The sequence below is a fragment of the Cheilinus undulatus genome, linkage group 15 (assembly GCF_018320785.1).
Source record: "Cheilinus undulatus linkage group 15, ASM1832078v1, whole genome shotgun sequence".
In the NCBI taxonomy this organism is placed as follows: Eukaryota; Metazoa; Chordata; class Actinopteri; order Labriformes; family Labridae; genus Cheilinus; species Cheilinus undulatus.
Window position 1 is genome coordinate 23,767,864 of NC_054879.1, and position 16,260 is coordinate 23,784,123.

The window sequence follows — 16,260 nt, forward strand, 5'->3', positions numbered from 1 at the left end:
ATACATGACAAAAGGATCAGCAAGTCATGCCAGGGCACATTTTAGTTCAGTCAAACCCCAGGCCAGGGGTGAAGATGGCCTAGTGGTTAGGTCGCCTGGTTCAAGTACGGCCTGTGGCTTCTTGCCTGCATGTCGGCCCCCTGCTCTCTCATCGCTGTTTCTGATTCTATCCATTGTTCCTCACTGTTAATGCAGGCATAAAAAGCCCCACAAATATATCTTAAACACACAAAAAAAGAAAAAGCAGGCCGATTTCTTAAATGCACAAATATTGTGTTCACAAGTCAGGTCTTAAGATTTCTTTTTCTTCTGCAACAGTCTGTTGGTCAGTGCATGAAATATTTAAAAATTTGCCATTTAATTGTTGGCACCATCGGGTCTTCTCACAGAATATTTAAGGAACAAATATTTTTCTCCCTGACCTCTGATCTACTTCATTGAACCTATTTCTTCATTTTCTGCCCAACTTTAAATGATAATATGTGTCCTATTTTGTGTTTTAAAATCCTTTCAGTGTTTAACACATTGTAACACAGGGATTTTCATTTTAAATCATGTTTGTAAACAGAATTCCTACACTTGAAGCAGTAAAGACAGCCTTGTTTATATACTGCCAAAATAAGCAATATAAATACAGTATAACCTGGAATCGATTCATTTCCTAGACATACGGTTATGCAATTAAGGGTTATAGTGACCACATTTTATCTCAATGTAATCTTGATTTTTTTTTTATTCAGGAAAAGGATTATTCACAGAGAGGGGACAAAGGCTTTGTCTCAAAGTCGTACCTACTGCTCACAATGAAAGAGAGGAAGGAGACGAAGGCTGAGATCATGCAGCACATGCATGTAGACATTTCAAATTTCCAAACTTGTAAAATAAATTATCACCTCTGTTAAGTGTCTCTTGACTGAACAATTTCTTTTTGCTATGGTATCAGAACAGGTATCAATGTCATCTCATTTTGATGAATATCATATCAAAGCTTTAATTTCCGATATTGTGACAATCCTTTTCCCTTTAATAATTAAGTTTTTTTTTTTTTTTAATTCATCTGTCTTAAAACAGAACCAATGCCACCAACTCAAGTCCCAAATCAAAGCTCTCTTCAGATTGGACCAGCTCAAGACAGCCCAACAACATTTCTGCAACCATCTTCTTGGTTTCCTCATAAATTAATCCTTTCATCCACTCATCCCTCCATCCAACAACTCTTACCTTCATCCTGTCATCTTTCTATCCCAGGACCCTCACCTTCATCCCTCAACCCTTACCCTCATCCCTTCATCCCTCCATTTCTCTACCATTTCATTATCTGTATATTACACTATTTAATCCCATTTCTGACTAGTGTAGTCTTTGTTAGAGAAATATATTTGTCTTCTTTGAGTGCTCTTTTTGTGTTTTTTTTTTTCTGCTGTTCTTTTTCTCTGTGCTTAACAAAAGGAGAGCGTTTTAAGGCAAAAGGAACAAAAGAAGACATGGAGCTAAGTGTGCACAGTGGGGGGTCTGATCTGCACAATTTGGCTCTGCAGGAGACTGGAAAGTATTATCTGTGTGGGCTTTTGTGCATATGAGCATTTGTGTCAGTGTGCATTCATTTTTTAGTTCCACGTAAACTGACATGAAGAACAGGGATAAAAAAAAAATACAGCTTGATGTCCTCTATAATTATCATCATTGTTAAGAAGAAGCTTCCAAACTTAAGATAAAAGCATTTTCCGATATTTTAAATCTGTAAACTTTCTGGTTGAATTGCAGTGGTATCATTTAATTTATCTGACTCTCCAACCAGATACCAAAGAAACCTTTAATGTGTGTAATGCCAGTCTCCCCACAATCATTGTTCACTAACCATTCCCTCTAATCCCTCTTGAGGACAATGGTCCTTGAGCTTGTATTTTGTCCCCTCATCCACTAGGAGTTTATGAATATTTACATGAAGCCATAAAAGCAGCCATAATTGCCATGAAATCATAAATGCCAACTAGCAAGTGAGGATTTGACAAAGAAATACATGTCTTGATTAAAGGGACATGTAAAATTTCAGTTGTTTTAAAAGTGAAAATAAGACTTTCTGAATCATTAATGACATTGAATTCTAAAAATCTAACTTCAGACTTTTTGTACAGGAACCATGCTGTTTATCCTGATAACCCATCCAATTTCCAGTACACCATGTTATGCTGGCATTAGAAAATCAAAACCCATCCAGAGGCTGTTACCTATCCTTAATCGACCTGGGGCTGTTGTAGTATTTTGAGAGTCTAAGGCAAAGCCAGAGGACCACAGGACATACCAAAATTTGAACTGTAAATACCCAAATAGCCAGCAGCTCTTACAAAAGCATCATAACTCAAACTCAGGACATCAAAATATTCTAACATGCCTCTAGGCCAGGTCAAACTTGGAAAAGTGAAAACAGATCTTCACTATTTGTGCGACTTCTATTCTGTCACAAATCACACATTTTTATTTCTTGCATCAGTGTTTCCCACAGGACTTAAGGTCTTACGGTAGGGGACCCCAAACTTTCTGGGGGGTTTGGGGGCATGCTCCCCCAGAAGAAAAATGTGTAAATTTTAAAGTTTAATAGAATAATCTTGTGAACTTTGAGATCAAAATTAAGAGGCTAAATCCATAAGATGTTGCTCTCTTTAAATATTTTTGCTCTTGTAGTAAACAAACCAGAGCTGCACTCATTCAAATCTGATTGGCCAGTTCTAATTTCTAACTGTTTCCTGGTCTGCCCTAATGATAAAGATTTTGGCTGATACCAGATTTTGTCCTTATACTTTTATTGACATTACCCTTTCTTTTATGAATGTTTATTTTAATGTCAATAATAAAAGACTAAACATCAACTTTTTATTTAAAAAAACAATTAAAATCTTCAGAATTGGAGCAGGTCACATGACCATATCTGATTTAAACTCAAAATAGTTTCCACCAGGACACTGTGTGTCACACCCTTTTTATCTTAATTCCCTCATTTATGCTTGAATTGTATTATTGATGTTTGTTAGCCAAAAAAGGAATAAATTATCTACTTGAAAAATATGCGTTTTAATTTCTGGGATAAGTTAACATTCTACAGGGATTAACACTCTGTTTATCCCTCTTTGTTGAACATATATATATATATTCAAATAAAATCAAAGAAACTGAGTTTGTATGAACTGAAACCATGTTTCCTTGGGTTGCAGATTCTAACTGGAGGAATATAACACACCTAACAAATATCTTTGTTCAGCTGCTGCATCACACCAAGAGCCTCTCCCGCTCTGTCAGTAAACGGGTTTGTGGATGCAGAGAGTTTTGAATCATGTTTTACATCTGCTAATTTTTAATATTGATCTATTTTTCCTGTAAAGTGATGCATCTGATTGAAGCCCAACTGATATAATAACAACTGTCAAATCAGAGCTGTCAGTTGCCAGCAGGATGCAGACAGTGAATCTAATTTGGCATACACTGGTTTTCAGCTCTCTGTACCTCACAGAGCATGAACACTCATTCAGTGGCTTCAGATTGTGCTACACTTTGCGCTAAGCACATTAGAAAAGAAGCACATCAGTAATTGTTTACTTTGATTGCCATGATTTTGTGAGAAGCTAACATTGTAATTCTAATTGAGACTCAATTAATTGGCATACATCCAGTATTGTTGCATCTCTACAGTTCATTGTGTCTTTATGTCTATTGGGATATTCAGCTAAAGTTTTCTAAATAATGGGACATTCTGGAGCTTCTAGGGGGGCTTGGACCCCAGTGGTTTCAGGGTCCACCCTAAATATTTTAGAGATAATTAAAATCTATTGTGATGCTTTTAATTCACTCTTGGCCCCTTATTTACATTAAAAAATACTCATCTAAATCCTTTGAATAATACCTCATATTTGCTGCAGACCTATAAGGACTATCTCGAGGCCCCTTGGAGCACAAGGCCCCAGCTCTGCCTTTGCCTAAAGGTAAAACCACCTAAGCATCTACCAGGTGAATGGAGCATTCATTAGTGTGTTTATGTCCTCCTTGTAAAATTTCTGCAGGCTGCATTATTTTACTGGCCATTGCATCAATCTTAAATCTTTAAAAATAAAATGTGCATTTCAGTCGCTCTGTGAACCGTGTCGGAGCTCATGAAAGAATCTGGTTAGCCTCACTGTACCTGCTCAGGACCAAGAGGCCGTCTGAGACTTATATACACACAAACAGCCGGGCTCCACAGCTCTCGCTCTCTCTCTCTCACATAAACAGCAGTGTATGGCAGTTCTATTGGGGCTCTTCACATTGTCCAGACGGCCCAGTGTCAGCCAGTGAAATGAATGGCTGTTTATATTAGAAGGCTGGTTTAATGAATTAGACCCACAGCTCCTCCATGTCAGCACTAGGCACATACAGACCAGACCCTCTCCTCTCCTCACCCCTACTCACCCCTTACACAAAGTAGAAGGGGGACACCCTGATTGCATCCTTAGGGACGGGTGAGTCAAGACGCCCAGTGGCGCCCCTCTAAGGACTCCCTGCTTATTTACCAAAGAGGGCATCTGGCAGAGGCTAAGCATGCACCACCCCCCTCCTCACTAACCTCACCCATGGCATCCCCCCCATAGTGGCGGAGTGGGGTAGAGGCTGGCCTGTTTATATACATGTGTGGGAGGGGAAACAGAGTGGGGAGGATTACTGAGCAACTCGCACATGTTTGAACAAATATGTATACAACATGAGGTTTGCCACCCAGCCGTACATATATACAGGCCTCCAACGAGACCCTCCTCTGCTTCTCCTCACTGTGTGTTATAACAGATCCGTCAAAAAACGAGAGACGGCTGTCAGCTCACATCTTTAACAGCTCAGCGAGAGGACAAGTCCCTGACTGAATGCCTCAGGACAAACAAGAGCCAACAGATGGAGAGAGGAGGCAACAAGACAAGAGGAGAAGAAGAGTTGGGAACAAACAAGGAGTAACAACGGTGAGTGAACAGGAAATGGAGGTCTGATCAAAGTTCCTTTGTTGAATCGTAAGGGGAAACCAAATCACTGTCACAGCAACAATGAGGTTATAAGAAGAAGCATCGACGGCACATTCACAATTAAAGCCCCGCATATTGGACATCACTTGTTAAAAAAAAAAAACAGAAACTCCAGTCTCATAAAGCCTTCAACAGTCTCTAAAATACAGTGCCAGCTTCAAGATCCTGACTTTTTTCCCATCTGTAAGACTGCTTTCCATTCATTCTAAATAAAGGTTTTGTATCAAAACAAATCTCCCATACAGTGTCAATGTATATCACCATATTTAGTCACAATCCAAAAACACACAACAATAGGAATCAAGTGGAACAGACAAACGTCAGCTGAAGTCTTTTGTCATCATCAGTCCTTAGATTTTCAAGTTTTAAAGACAAACTTTTTAGATGTGAACTATATATATAAATAATATTATTGATAATGCCCATATATCCATCCACCCATCCATTTTCTTCCACTCATCTGAGGCCAGCAGGCTAAGCAACTCCATCCAGACAGCCCTCTCCCCAGCAGCATTTTCCAGCTCCTCCTGGGGGATCCTGAGGCATTCCCAGAACAGACAGCACACACAACTCCTTCAGCAAGTTGTAGGTCTGCCCTGATGTCTCCTCTCAGTTGGCCTGGCACCTGAAGACCTCCAAAAGGAGGTTTTCAGGAGGCATCCAGATCAAATGCCCAAACCACCTACTATCTGGCTTTGTTCAATGCAAGGGAGCAGCCACTCGACTTCTGGACCCACCAGATACCTGAACTGCCCACAGTATCTCTAAGGCCTGATTCAAACCAAAGATTTACTTCAAGATAAGTTGAAACTCACAACTGCTTGCAATGGGCCATTCTGCAACATTTTTAACTCCAGTTCAAGTTCAAACTTCTGCAACTGAACGTGACGATGCATCGTTTCCATGGACAATGATTTTTTTTTAACCATGTAATAAAACAGGTGTCTGCGAGAGGGACAGTACTGCACACTGACTGTTGTTCCCCTGCATTATTATCATCATAATAACAACTTGAATATCCAGATTATCATGATAGTCACTTGTCATCAACATCATAGCGTGGAAGCAAAATTTCACGGTACATAAAAACACAGAAATCTGTGATTTTAGACTTTCAAAACGAGACCTTTTTACACATTGCAATGTCTTAAAACCAGCTGCCTGGGATTTGAAAAGCTGAATTGCAGTCATCATCAGATAGCTTGATTTGAGCTGCAATAGTTGTGTCTGACTGCTCCGAATGTTGCCAGCAGCATTTTAAAACCATCTCACTGTGTCAAGAATTTTGAATCTGTGGCGCAGGTGTAGCTCAGTGGGTAGAGCAGGCACCTATAAGCAGAGGCCATGGTCCTTGCTTCCCAGTCACTGCACAAGTTGGGTGTATGTCTTCCCTCATTCTCTCTCCCTATGTTTTCTCTCTCTTCAGCTGTCCAATCAATTAAAGGCAAAAATTGTCCAAAAAATAATATTCACCATGTCAGTCCATCACAACGCCTGTAGAACTACTGATCAAGCATCCCGTTAAATCTCCTGGTATATGTTGCCCTGACTTATGAACAAGGCCCTGAGATACTTGAACTCCTTCACTTGGGGCAGAGACTCACTCCCCACCATAATGGAGCAATCTACAGTTTCCTGACAGAGAACCATGGCCTTGGACTTGGCTCACCCTCAGCTGCAATCCACCCCAGTGCCTGCTGGAGGTCCCAGCAGTGTATCAGTATCAATTAAAATTAACTTGTGAATATAAGCATATCGGATATTAGCAAAAACCCAGTCTTGTGTATCCCTAAAGAGGGACTCAAGGGAGAGAAAGTAGATGTAAAAGACACACTGGAGTGAAGGCCAAGAAGTTTGTCTGTGAAATGACTCAAGAGCTTTAAATCTTCTGATGACTTTGAGTGAAAATTCCTTGTAAAAAAAAAAAAAAACACACTAAGTCTAAATATGTAGATGTCAAACACAGTAACACTAAAACGAGACAAAGAAGCTGCACAATTTATAATCAAAGACTCATCTTCAAGCTAGCACAGGAGCAAATCACCCACTGTTCACACCGCCATGTGCTATGAAATGATTCCACTTCTTCTACACTTCATAAACCAGTAATCATTTTTTAGCACTCATCTCCCCTCATTTTCTTTTGTTGTCTCACTCGCCCAATCCCTCTCTCCCTCTCATCCTCATCTCTAATTTACCCAGCATCCTGCAGTGCACAGGAGCCTCTCAAATTGCCTTTGTCCATTTGCGTTTGAGGCTGGTGACGGCGTATGCGGAGGACATTGGAGTGTGTGTGTGTGTGTGTGTGTGTGTGTGTGTGTGGAGGGAGTCAGTAGCAGCGGGGTGGTGGGTTGAGATTGCTGTAATCATGGAGTGCTACCTGTTCATTAAACACACAGTGGGAAAGCTGCTGACAGCATTTAGGAACCAATTAAAGCAGCAAAGGCTATTAACGTTAGCAGCATTAGCTAGGGGAGTGAGTGTATGTGTATTTGAGTCTGTTCTTATAAAAGAGGCAGTGTAGCGGTCTTTCTGAAAGTCTGAATCATGGATTGACTTTGTGACTTACTTACTGTTGGCTGACAAGTTCAAGAGTAGGCAATCAAGTGAGACAATAAATGAAAAGAACAGAGTAAGAGGCATGATTCAGGAGTGTAATGTAGAGGGGTGAAATCAAACTTCAGGAAGTTGTGAATGGGTGTGATTATAATACTATGTCTCTGAAGATGGGGTATGATTACTCAGGTAGGGGGAGGGTGAATCAACTCCCTTCTTGTGGAATTGGAGGTCTCTAAGAGGTCAAACAGCAATTCTGTCAAGTGTAATTATCCACATATGCTCATCTAAAACCCCCTTACACAATAGATGGTGATTTAAGGAGACGGGCTGCTTTGATGGGACTTTATGAAGATAGGAATGTGAGGAAGAAACTAATTTTGGGGATTTGTACAGTTTTTCTTTATGTGAATTTACTACTTGTTGTGAAGTACTTTGTTCTGGTAATCTTCAGCTGTTTAAGAGAGACTCTTCATTTCAAATTAAGTTCATTAAGCTGAAATGGTTGGATAACAGCAATGCTTTTGACAAGAGGAAAAAAAGCAGTAGTGCCTGAATGAAGACAGCATGCATTTATCTGATCAAGATTCATCGTCAATAGCTTTCAGTAGTTTATAAAAAAAGACCTCCACCATTATACACAGTGATTTACAGGTGTTTTGTTCAAAAGTAATTTAGCTATACTAGGCCATAATCACCATATTACATAAAATATACATTTTCACTTTTTAAGATGAAGCATTATGTTTGTGGTATTTCAAGGAAAACCAGATCCACCTCTGCTGAACGTGTGGTTACTCTCTACATGTGCTCTGATGACTAACGATTGAACTATAGCTAGTTCCATTTTTTGAAAGGGCAAATTTTGTTGCATTTTTTGGTGTAATTTGAAGTACTTTGTCAGGACTGAAAGGACAGAAAAATTCTGGATATATCAGTACCGTATCGGCTAGAAGTGGTTTGGAAATAACATAAAATCCAGTGTCATGTATCCCTACTTAGCCTGTTTTACTGCCATTCATCATCAAGGCAGTGATGCAATTCTTCATTTTCCATCGTTTCCCTTACATTTCTTGCTAATTTTGAGAATTTGTCTGTTGAATAATCATAGCAAATGTGTGCTATGGCCCCCAACTGAGAAAGTACTGCCCCTCAACGCTGATTGGTACTGTCACTATTTAACCGGGCCCAAACGATTCAGATGGGAGCTTTGCAAGATGGATTTGCCAGTGAGAAATACGGAAACAGGCGTATCCATCTGCTATGCAAGGTTACCAAGATACATGGTGACATGGACCAGACTGGTGAGGGTTTGAAGCAGGTTTTAACAGCTTTTCTCCCTCATCAGGACTAAGTGTTTAATGTAAAGAAAACAGGTTTATTGTTAAGTACATAAACCTTCCAGAGGTCTGGTTTGATTGAAAAGACACCTCAAGCAAAAGGAGTGACCGGCAGATGTGGGCTGTAGTTTTGTCAACTTCACAACTAGCACCACACACTGACAGCTAAGCAGCCATATTATAGCTCTCAGAAGTACAGATTCTGGCAAATAGAAATACATGGCAAATACATTCACAGATTTGCATAGAAACTTCATGATGTGGACATTAATAAACACAATCAAAATTGTCACACAGGAAAACTCCTCTCGAAGACTCCCAAAAGCAGACCTGTATACTGGTGCCACCCTTTAGGCATGCTACGAATTATTGACAACATTCGATGACAACAGATTTCATTTGCGATGATTCGTTGGATGCACTTTTCCATGCTGAATGCCTTCATTGCCTTATTTCCCAGCACAGATACTGATGAGGAGTGAGTCATCTCACCTCTTTACAATCTTTGCTCAGGTTTACAAGCAAATCAGCGAGCGTGACGCAACACAGAAACAACTAGAAAAGCACTCGAGGAGCGCAGACCTCTGCCATTAGCCCTATCTCCCAATAGAAACGAATCCTTTAAAAAATTCCTGGATCCAGACGGTGATCCAGATCACTCCCAAAATCTAATCAGTTCTTCCTTATGCCACTTCTGACATTTCCTGAAAATTTCATCAAAACCTGTCCCATACTTTTTGAGTTATGTTGCTAACAAACAAGCAAACTAACAAACTACTAACTAACAAACCCTGCCAATCACATAACTTTCTTGGCAGCTGTAAAAATATTAAGGTGGGGGCTGATGTAACATCATCATATCCCATAATGTTTAAACTCACAAGCATTTACATTCAACGCTACTAATAAAAGTGCTGAACTCCTGCTGCAGTGTTATGATGAAAGTCAGGAAGCACAGGGAGGACTTGTCTGCTCTAGCACCAAAGCAAACTTTGGGGCTACCCTTGTCTGTCATAACTGGGTAGCAGCAGGTAACAAGCAGGCACAGGAGCCTGGCACAAATATTGAGAAGTTTGGACTTCTATTGTTGCTCTCACAGCTGAAATGGAATATTCACCCAGCGCATCCTTTCAGTTATTAATAGCTTTTTTCCTCTCTCCCTCTCTAAACAACAGCCATAAAGTAAATGTGTGAAAATCCACATAAATAGTTAACTATTTGCTTAAATAGTTGATGACTAGTCCTGTCATTAGTAGCATACTTAGCGACCTATAATCCAGATTGTATAAGATTAGCGTAATTTGTGGTAAAAGAGGTAAAAGACATGGGGGTGGTTTAGCCAGAGAAATTGCAAACCTGTAAACACAAGAGGCCAGTGAAAAAAATCAGTGTGGATGCAGATGCAGTTGCAGGCATTGTGTTAAAACTTCATTGTTGGAAAAGATGTTTTTTTCTCTTCTCCAGACCAGCTTCAACAAGAGTTTAATTTACCAAATGGCTCCACTGATCGTGAAAAATTGTGTACTGATGTAACAACTGCTGCCTGTCGAGCTCACATGTTTTGTTGCTTTGACTGACCCATAATGAAAGTGACAGAACGTTCTTACAATCAGCATCTATGTGTTTTTTTAATGTTCAGCCCCTCCCAAACACTGTCAGTAGGGTGTTGCCAAGAGGCAAATGAAATAAATCGCATGCCATGGAGATGTGAACCAGTCAGGTTACTTAGTGTCAGATCCATGCATTGTGTGGTGGTGGAGTCTGCACAAAACATCAGACTTCTTCATTTAAATTTATGATAATGCTGCTGTTAACAGGGGAATGTAAGCAGGTCAGCCAGTGACGTCCTTTGAAAGCCATGAATGAATTAAACAAATTTCATGACAAGCACTATTATATCTAGATTGTGTCAGAAATGATGGATTTTGCCCGAGCATTCAGTCAGACATACTGCAAAAAGAACATAGCTGGATTTTACAGTTATGATCATGCAATTTAAAAAATTAAAATGGGATTACCATTTATAATATTAACATTAGATGTTCAAAAAATAGAGAAAATGTCAAAGAGTGTTCTGATGTAAATTTTTAACACAGCTCTAAAACTTAAATTTGACTTTATTAACTATAAAAAAAGAGTTTTATTCTATTATTCAAAGCCATAAAACTAAATCAAAATGCCTGTTTGTCATCACACAGACCAATGATGGTCTGTGAACAAATACATTTCAAGAAGTTTTGAATGAAATCTAATTTCTCACATTTAAACTTTTCCATCAAAGCTTCTCTCTGTTATCTCCTGGGTGCCATATTTAATACCCATATAACGATGGACTAGATAATGTCTTTAAGTGTAATTGTTCACCAGCAGAGGTAGAAACATGCAGCGCTATTGTCTGTCTGCCTTTTGTAGTTAGTTAAAAGGTGGATAAATAAGATGCAATTTAGAGACTTTTAAGAGGTGATTTTTTTTCTCCTGCCTTAATCACAGTGAAATTACCTCTGGGTGAGGGCTGTCATTAAAATAGAAGAGGCACTTACTTCTTGGATGCTCAAGGCGAGCATGAAGCGCTAATAGCACAGTGCCTCAATGGCGTTATTCTAACAGGTTCTGTATTATCCTGCTGTGTATGTGGTTGCGTTTTCACCGTGCACTCAACAGGGACTTCTTATGTTAATCTATTTGTAGTTTGTCACAGATGTTGGAGATAGTTCATGATGTCTTCCTAAGCTGCAGAAAAAAACTTACTCTGACACTTTCTAAAGCAGCTCAGTCAGTATTACCTTCATTTTTTGGCTTCACTTCAGGGTACGAGGCAGAGTGACTCCTGCGGTACGTACACCATCATTTCTGCAGCTCTCCATCTCAGAGGCCCAGGTTTTGCCCCGAGTGTACGTCCCTCGGGATGGCTTCTGGCCCCAGGCTAGAGGACCCCGCCGGCAGGCAAGAAGTGACATGGCCAACAACCTCCAGATGTTAGCCTGCATTAGGGCCTGACAGCCTGTCATGTCACCGCCTACACTACCACACAGTTCCATCACCTCCCATCTGCTGCCCGACACCTCCTGAGGGAGAGAAGGGGGGGAAATTACAGCAACTATGAGACTTTGCTGCCCTTCAACCCAAATAAGAGACAATAAATCTAAAAAGTGACAGACATGTCATCACAGCCAGGCTTATTAAGGTCTCATCTGATGGTATCAGAACTACAGGGACAGGTCTACATAAAAACTGCATTATAGTTTGTCTCCATCTACAGGCAAAAAGTGCTGGTCATACTTCTACAGACATATGGTAGTGACTTTACAGAAAATGAGAGGATTATATTGAGCAGTGGTTCTCAAGAAGTCTAGCCTAAGGACCCATTAACACCTCCAGAATGAGAATTTTCAACTCAACTTTCAGAAAGTTTTCAACTCCTTAAATATAATCAATGAAATTGTTGCAGTTTGGGCTTTAAAGGGAATGAGAAATATGACTGCAAAAAGAGAAAATGACAAAACAAATGTGTTTAAAAACACACATAAACATCCTTGCAGAAGCCCTGTGAGGAAAAGCATTCACACTTTTTATTTCATTCTGTGATGTCCCATAATGACATGTCAATTATAGTGTTTTTTTCTTTTTTCAGAAACCTTGAGAAATGTACATTATCATGGGAAAACCAGCCTTGTTATCCCCAGATACAGAGATAAACAAGTCACTATCCACCACCTTTATACTGTGAAAACCACTGGCCTTATAAACATTTGTTAGGTTACTGATGTTCACTAGTTTCTGCTCCAACATCTAAGCTTTAATTTGGATTAAAGTCGTTGTAAATTACACATTTTTGACTATGATTTAATGACAAGTAATTTTGGGACTAAATTCACCAAAGAATGAATCATCAAATATTTGCTTTATCTTTACTGACAAAGCTGGTGGAGACATAATGGGAATTCATGTCTGGCTATACATTCCTCACACAGACATGGAAACCACTAAATTTGATAGGAATTTAGAATAAAAGGTTTCAAAGTACTAGGCCAGGGGTTCCCAAACTTTGCCTGCCTAGGATCCCTGCACAGCATAACTACTTGCCCTGCCCCTCCTCTTTCTGAAATAGCTTCTACATTATAATGAAAAATATAAAAGATTAAATATACAACTTCTTGATATGTTTCTGTGCATTTAGTTGTTATCCCAGTATTAATTCATTTCATTTATTTTATTTTTTTCCACATAAAACTCATATCTGTCTATCTTTTCATTCATTCATTACATTCCGTCGTCTTTTAGTTTTTTGTTTTTTGTTTTGTTTTTTTTACTAAAAAGTTGACAAACAGATTTCAGCATCCAGTCATTAGTAACATCTAAAACGACAAATGTTGCTGTCACAAATAGTGTTTTTAGTTTTGTTCCATTAACCTTTCTTTTTGCTCCAAGTTTCCAAAACACCCCTGCACCTCTTTGCAAGCCCCTACTGGATCAGGGCCCCACTTTGAAAAACACTGTACTGGACAACCTGGGTGATCTGTGATATTCCAGGGAGAGGGCGCCAAATTTAGATAGCTTGATGTTTGGCTCCCCCTCCTGGCAGCATAGAGAAACACTTTGTACATAGTATGTGAATCAAGTTGGAGCAGAGATCCCCCAGTGTTGGCCCCTGGGTCAGGTCCGGCCTTGCCAGTGCCGATGATCTGGCTCACACAGACCCCTGTCATAATTTTACAAAATTTAAAATTGTCATAATATTAAACCAGGAGTAAAATGATGCAATCCCGCAGAGTTTGTCTGCTTTACCTATGAGTATACCTCACACACTTGCTCCTTTTATGATTTTGCAGTTGACACCACTTTACACAACATTGAGCAGATATTAAACATTTTACTGCAACAGCCTCATAGGTGGTTTTACCACAAGGCAAAGGTAGCCAACTGCATGGGTCTTCTCTTCCAAGGGACCTCAAGATAAAATCCTTAAGGTATACATCTAAAGTTACTTTCAATGATTAGGAAGGGTACTTTGAATTTTAAAAACAGACCAAGAGTGAATAAAGTAGCATCAAAATAGATTTTGATTATCCAAAAAGTGTCTGGTGAAGTCACCCAGAAGGCCCAAAAGTTCCTTTTATCAAGTAGATTACAGGCAGATTCCTGTGGACATACTTACACAATGATTTTATGGATAACTGTGGTTAAATGGCATGCAATAAATTAAAATTATGATTTGTGGCAGAATAGATACTCTACCAAAAGTGAGCAAGTTTATTTGTTTGTTACACTCAGCCTTGCAACATGTTATTATATTATAATTTGACTAGTTTAGGTTGTGATGCTGCTCTAAGAGCTGAAGAACAAATATGGCTGGGTATCTGGACATTTATATTCCAGATGTCATTTAGTTCTCAGGCTTTGTTATCTTAGAGGAAATGCTTAAAAACTATTTCTTCACTCACAACGATTGCTGTTAGATAAATGGGAAGGGTCTTATATCTGTCACTCCCTCGGGCCTCAAATTTATAACAGTCCCTAAATAGCCTAATGCCTGCACTTAGAATACAGACAGGACAAACTGTGCAGCAGAATGGTCAATCCTCTTATGCATATTGATTAAATTCCCAAAATTTTTAATTCTCAAAGCCTATCTTTGGCACACTATTGTCAACTGATATTACGTACCTAAACTAAGATTACATTTCTAAATCTACCAATCCGCTTCACATGCACCAGTGGGCCCTACCTGTTAGCAATAGAGCAGGCAACTATTACGTATTCAAAATTTGAAATACAGCCAGACCTTTTAAGTAAAATGTTGTACAATGTGGATAAGAGGTAGAATGATAGGATAAGGTTATGCAAAAAACAAAAAAACAAATGTACTTTAATTCCAAACTAATATAATCCTTTGAAACATTTTATCAAATTGAAAGTGCTTATGTGTGTATTCATAAAGTGATAATGTTATGCATCAGTTTCATTTATCAAATGGCAGGAAAAAGGATAACGGGTAGCTGTTTTGTTCCTATTAGGTAATGAAGACGTGTTGCTTTTAATGTCAGAGGGCCATTCATGCTCACTGTTATGCAGTCATCCCAGAGGTTCAGGGCTCCAGAAAACCCCCATGGACAGCCTTGATTTAAACTGGGGGATTAAATGCAAAGTAATAACCACAGACATTAAGAACCTTTTTTTAGGAATATTATGTTAAAAGAAATCTAAAAAGGAAGAGACAATGCACAGTTTTTTTCCCTAAAAACTACCCAAAGTCTTTGTTTTTTGTTGTATTACTCAATACCAGTAGCATCTTCAGTGAGTCTGAAAGTTTGGGAAGAAACTTCAGAGTGTTGCCTTTGTAAAGACAACTTGTTTGTGCTTGTACTCCAAATGCTTTAAACACAACATTCAATTTAATTTGGATATTCTTTGATAGGTGTTCTGACTCATTATAACCCAGAATTCTAAGGGGTTGAAGGAGGTGACCAATTGAATACCCCCATCTCCTCTTGCAGGTCATTCCTGAGGGGCCCTGGAGCAAAGGCCCTATCACTTTTGGGTTTAACCCTCAACTTTGGAACCACCAGGAGGCCCCACCTGAGGATCCAAGGCTGTAGGCTGGCTCATAAAGAGTTGAAAGTTCTGTTAAGTAGCTTGGAAGTGCTTTAAAAGTTATCAGTAAAATTTGAAAAACAATTCTAAAACTTAAAGGGAGCCGATGTAGGGAAGCTAAATCTTGGGTAATGTGATGTCTCTTGTTAAAAACCCAGTAGCCATGATTTGAACTAGTTGGAGTAGAAGTCAGATGGAGCAATGATGGTAATGCAAGATCAGATAACTGAGATGTATTTCTTCTTTCAGTTCAGTGTCAAATTTCAATCTATCAGTTATGAAAACATGGTACTCACCAGAGTAAATGTAAGAATGTGGACACATGGTGTCTTCTTCACCAGAAAATCCTTCAAATCAAAAACACAAGTAGTCATGTAAGGGTTAACACCTGAGGAGGAGTCCAATTATCAGTCATTAATGGAGGATTTGGAGATGTGCAGCTGTTCTTCCCTGTTCCACTGGAATTTCCAGAGCCAATCAGAACCGAGTATTCACTAGAGTTGTTAGCTTATCCATATGGTAAACTACAATGTTCACTGAAAAACGTAAAGTTAGCAGACCTAAAATGTTGTTTTTGGTGCCTCATTTCTTAAAAAGCATGTTTTCCAACATTGATGTGACTGTAAACGTCTGCATAAAACCTACCAGGGGAGTTTAATTCATAAAATTTTCCTAACCATTTTGTTAGGTTGTTCCTTGAATGAAAAGTTCCCGCTAAGCAGAGTACCCGGATGACA

The 16,260-nt window shown here is 39.2% G+C and overlaps 1 long non-coding RNA gene across 1 annotated transcript in view; it reads right to left on the bottom strand.

The window, feature by feature from the left end:
- Positions 1-15,919, bottom strand: part of LOC121523057 — a 32,763-nt gene extending 16,844 nt beyond the window's left edge. The window contains exons 1-2 of the long non-coding RNA XR_005993017.1: positions 15,820-15,919; positions 11,716-11,997 (exon numbers count right to left, since the gene is read on the bottom strand). This is a non-coding gene — a long non-coding RNA (uncharacterized LOC121523057). The remainder of the gene's footprint in view (positions 1-11,715; positions 11,998-15,819) is intronic.
- Positions 15,920-16,260: the final 341 nt, after the last annotated feature.